The following is a 6,000-nucleotide window of genomic DNA, read 5'->3' on the forward strand; positions in this document are numbered from 1 at the left end:
TTTACCTTATTTTTGCATTCACTAATTTCTGGAGGTGAGGGGTTAATCCATTTGGATGCAATATGTTTCCTAGTTTTAAATAAAATACGTGAAATCCCTATTGAAATTGGGTCAAATTCCATATCATCCTCTAATATACCTAATAGGCATTTTTTGGGTCTGGTTGAATATCTATTTTATATACCCTCTTTATAATAGACAGAACTCCTTTCCAGTATTTACCTAACTCCCGGCATTCCCATAGCGGATGTAATAGGCCCGCAGCATCCATTTTACATCTTGGACGTTCAGCAGCAGTCCGGTATCCTATGTTACATAGGAATCTAGGCGTCTTATATTTCCTGTGTATTAATATGATCTGGGAAAATCTCTGCCCCTCATGTAAAGATAATTGGGGAACCAGTTCTAATACCGCTCTCCATTGATCCTCAGAAATTGGACCTATATCTCCATCCATTTTTGTCTAGCTGGAGAAGGAAATATTTTTAAATAATTATCAAGAAGGATTCAGTAAATATCAGAAATACGACCCTTAGTATTTCCCTTCTCTAATACCAGCTTAACAAAAGTATTATTTTCTACCCAAAAGGGAGTCCATCTTGATTGTGCATTAAATGAATGCCGAAACTGTAGATATTTATACAATTGTTTATTTGTCAACCCAAACTCCCCCTTTAATTGATCAAAGGACTTAAGTATCCCTTCAGACAATGTTTTATATCGTATATACAGTACAGACCAAAAGTTTGGACACACCTTCTCATTAAAAGATTTTTCTGTTTTTTCATAACTATGACAATTGTACATTCACACTGAAAGCATCAAAACTATGAATTAACACGTGGAATTATATACTTAACAAAAAAGTGTGAAACAACTGAACATATGTCTTATATTCTAGGTTCTTCAAAGTAGCCACCTTTTGCTTTGGTGACAGCTTTGCACACTCTTGGCATTCTCTTGATGAGCTTCAAGAGGTAGTCACCGGAAATGGTCTTCCAACAATCTTGAAGGAGTTCCCAGAGATGCTTAGCACTTGTTGGCCCTTTTGCCTTCACTCTGCGGTCCAGCTCACCCCAAACCATCTTGATTTGGTTCAGGTCTGGTGACTGTGGAGACCAGGTCATCTGGCGTAGCCCCCCATCACTCTCCTTCTTGGTCAAATAGCCCTTACACAGCCTGGAGGTGTGTTTGGGGTCATTGTCCTGTTGAAAAATTAATGATGGTCCAACTAAACGCAAAACGGATGGAATAGCATGCCGCTGTAAGATGCTGTGGTAGCCATGCTGGTTCAGTATGCCTTCAATTTTGAATAAATCCCCAACAGTGTCACCAGCAAAGCACCATCACACCTCCTCCTCCATGCTTCACGGTGGGAACCAGGCATGTAGATTCCATCCGTTCACCTTTTCTGCATCGCACAAAGACACCGTGGTTGGAACCAAAGATCTCAAATTTGGACTCATCAGACCAAAGCACAGTTTTCCACTGGTCTGATGTCCATTCCTTGTGTTCTTTAGCCCAAACAAGTCTCTTCTGCTTGTTGCCTGTCCTTAGCAGTGGTTTCCTAGCAGCTATTTTACCATGAATGCCTGCTGCACAAAGTCTCCTCTTAACAGTTGTTGTAGAGATGTGTCTGCTGCTAGAACTCTGTGTGGCATTGACCTGGTCTCTAATCTGAGCTGCTGTTAACCTGTGCTTTCTGAGGCTGGTGATTTAGATAAACTTATCCTCAGAAGCAGAGGTGAGTCTTGGTCTTCCTTTCCTGGGACGGTCCTCATGTGAGCCAGTTTCTTTGTAGCGCTTGATGGTTTTTGCAACTGCACTTGGGGACACTTTCAAAGTTTGCCCAATTTTTCCGACTGACTGACCTTCATTTCTTAAAGTAATGATGGCCACTCGTTTTTCTTTACTTAGCTGCTTTTTTTCTTGCCATAATACAAATTCTAACAGTCTATTCGGTAGGACTATCAGCTGTGTATCCACCAGACTTCTGCACAAAACAACTTATTGTCCCAACCCCATTTATAAGGCAAGAAATCCCACTTATTAAACCTGGCAGGGCACACCTGTGAAGTGAAAACCATTTCCGGTGACTACCTCTTGAAGCTCATCAAGAGAATGCCAAGAGTGTGCAAAGCAGTCATCAAAGCAAAAGGTGGCTACTTTGAAGAACCTAGAATATAAGACATATTTTCAGTTGTTTCACACTTTTTTGTTAAGTATATAATTCCACATGTGTTAATTCATAGTTTTGATGCCTTCAGTGTGAATGTATAATTTCCATAGTCCTGAAAATACAGAAAAATCTTTAAATGAGAAGGTGTGTCCAAACTTTTGGTCTCTACTGTATGTTATATATGTTTTATATTGTATAAATTTCTTTATCCACCCAACTTCGGAATCCCTCTAATTTATAGAACTCTTCATATTTATAATTAAAGCATATAGATGTAGATTCATTGCTGTCTCCTATTTCAATTATATCTTTACCCCTATCCCAGACCTCGTAGAGTAGAGCAAGTGTAGGGTATATTGATTTCTTGTGTGCGAGGTCATTCAATTCCACTATATGAATAGGAATATTCCAAGATGTTCCTGAAGTAATTAACCGCTTAATACTATTTGGGTTTGCAGCGCTATGCCACCCACCCAAATGTTACAATTGCGCTGCCATATAATACAGTGGGGCAAGAAAGTATTTAGTCAGCCACCAATTGTGCAAGTTCTCCCACTTAAAAAGATGAGAGAGGCCTGTAATTGACATCATAGGTCGACCTCAACTATAAGAGACAAAATGAGAAAACAAATCCTGAAAATCACATTGTCTGATTTGGAAAGAATTTTTTTTCAAATTTTGGTGGAAAATAAGTATTTGGTCAATTACAAAAGTTCATCTCAATACTTTGTTATATATCCTGTGTTGGCGATGACAGAGGTCAAACGTTTTCTGTAAGTCTTCACAAGGTTGGCACACACTGTTGCTTGTATGTTGGCCCATTCCCCCATGCAGATCTCTAGAGCAGTGATGTTTTGGGGCTGTCGCTGGGCAACACAGACTTTCAACTCCCTCCAAAGGTTTTCTAAAGGGTTTTGATCTGGAGACTGGCTAGGCCACTCCAGGACCTTGAAATGCTTCTTACGAAGCCACTCCTTTGTTGCCCTGGCAGTGTGCTTGGGATCATTGTCATGCTGAAAGACCCAGCCACGTTTCACCTTCAATGCCCTTGCTGATGTAAGGAAGTTTGCTCTCAAAATCTCACGATACATGAGCCCATTCATTCTTTCATGTACACGGATCAGTCGTCCTGGTCCCTTGGCAGAGAAACAGCCCCAAAGCATGATGTTGCCACCCCCATGCTTCACAGTAGGTATGGTGTTCTTTGGATGCAACTCAGCATTCTTTCTCCTCCAAACACGACGAGTTGTGTTTCTACCAAACAGTTCTACTTTGGTTTCATCTGACCATATGACATTCTCCCAATACTTTTCTGGATCATCCAAATGCTCTTTGGCAAACTTCAGACAGGCCCGGACATGTAATGGCTTAAGCAGGGGGACACGTCTGGCACTGCAGCATCTGAGTCCCTGGCGGCTTAGTGTGTTACTGATGGTAGCCTGTGTAACGTTGGTCCCAGCTCTCTGCAGGTCATTCACTAGGTCCCCCTGTGTTGTTCTGGGATTTTTACTCACTGTTCTTGAGATCATTTTGACCCCACGGGGTGAGATCTCGTGTGGAGCCCCAGATTGAGGGAGATTATCAGTGGTTTTGTATGTCTTCCATTTTCTAATTATTGCTCGCACAGTTGATTTTTTTCACACCAAGCTGCTTGCCTAGTGCATATTCTGTCTTCCCAGCCTGGTGCAGGGCTACAATTTTGTTTCTGGTGTCCTTCGACAGCTCTTTGGTCTTCACCATAGTGGAGTTTGGAATGTGACTGTTTGAGGTTGCGGACAGGTGTCTTTTATACTGATAGCAAGTTCAAACATGTGCCAGTACTACAGGTAATGAGTGGAGGACAGAGGAGCCTCTTACATAAGAAGTTACAGGTATGTGAGAGCCAGAAATCTTGCTTGTTTGTAATTGACCAAATACTTATTTTCCACCAAAATTTGAAAAAAAAATTCTTTCCAAATCAGACAATGTGATTTTCAGGATTTGTTTTCTCATTTTGTCTCATAGTTGAGGTCTACCTATGATGTCAATTACAGGCCTCTCTCATCTTTTTAAGTGGGAGAACTTGCACAATTGGTGGCGGACTAAATACTTTTTTTCCCCACTGTATATTAGTGCATTAGGAATCGCCAAAACACCAGATTCCTTGTCACTTTGTAGATATTCACATTTTATCCTAGCCGATTTATTTTTCATATAAGAGAACGAAACTTGCTATGAATTTTCTGAAAATGGGAATTATGGATCCAAATAGGGGCATTATGCAGAATGTATAATAGTTGGGGCATCAATATCATTTTTAATAAGTTCCCTCTTCCTACAGCTGATAATGGTAATCTCCACCACACATCGATTTTCTTTTTATACTTTTCCAGAAGAAGATATAGATTCAGTGCAATGTAATCCGGAGATCTTATTGTTATATTTATACCCGGTATTAGAATTTCTCAGCCGTTTGTATTCGTGTATGTTCTAATATGCTGGAATCAGGGATATCATCACATGGTAGAATAACCGACTTATCTCAATTAATGGACAGGCCTGACCATTCACCAAACTCTCCAATAATGTTCAGAATAGGATCAGTAGACTTCTGGATATCACCTACTGTACATATATAACTGTTTGTGTATTATACAATCACTGTATTTTATGTAGTGTGGGCCCCCGCTTCTGCAGTGCCACCATGTAACCAATTGCTGGTGAAATAAAGGTTTTTGACTGACCTCATGATTGGTGTTTCTGCTTTGGGTTTCTGATTATTCCCAAATGGTCTGCCATTCATATCCTAGCATAGATATGTCACCATCTTATTGGTACTAGACAATTGTCTGATACGTAGATACTTTCCTTTGGTTTGATATATATTATTTGCTTCGTTCAATTTTTGTTTTTAATGTGTTAACCCCTTTACCCCCGAACGTGGTTTGCTCGTTAATGACCAGGCCAATTTTTACAATTCTGACCACTGTCACTTTATGAGGTAATTACTCTGGAACGCTTCAATGGATCCCCCTGATTCTGAGATTATTTTTTGTGACATATTGTACTTCATGATAGTGGTAAAATTTCGATGTGACTTGCATTACTTTGTGAAAAAATCAGAAATTTGGCGAAATTTGAATTTTCAGGCCCTTAAATCAGAGATTTATGTCACACAAAATAGTTAATAAATAACAATTCCCACATAAAACACACGTCACCCACTATAGGCAATACTAAGGGGTGTAATGGAGTCTAGACACAATGAAATTTAAAAAATTACAGTTTTTATTAAGTCATATATTAAAAGAAAAAAGTTTTTTTCCATAGAACAAAACAATGATTAAAAAGTTAAGAAGGAAAATTTTCAGCTGTCCAGGATTAGGTATATGGGACTCAATCCAAAGGCTCTTGTAGGATCGAGGGTAGGGTTAAGATATTTATTCCCTCAATGAATATATAGATATCAGCAATCCAGCTTTTAATGCTTACTGGCCAGAGGGTATAAAGTACAAATGCCCTATAAAGTGCCAGTGCCAGCAGCATGGGCTTATTGCCCCAATATAGCTATATCAAAGGGACATTCAGATAATAATATTGTGCTGAGACCCAACCACTATATCCCCAGTTGTCATAATGTCAATTACTTACAGCCAGAGGAGAGAGAAAGTGACCCAGTGATCCTGGTGCTGCACCCCGATGACGCTGTTTCGCCATGCTTCTTCCAGGGGGGGTTAACCACTATAGCTTAACTGGCTCTTTAAATAGTGCCCGTGCCCTATCAAATCGCACTGATATGTACATGTGATGCTCGGTGTATTGGGCGCATGAACGCCGTCTGG

The sequence above is a fragment of the Phyllobates terribilis genome, unplaced genomic scaffold (assembly GCF_046119375.1).
Source record: "Phyllobates terribilis strain yellow unplaced genomic scaffold, ASM4611937v1 Scaffold_268__1_contigs__length_2594270, whole genome shotgun sequence".
NCBI classification, from domain to species: Eukaryota; Metazoa; Chordata; class Amphibia; order Anura; family Dendrobatidae; genus Phyllobates; species Phyllobates terribilis.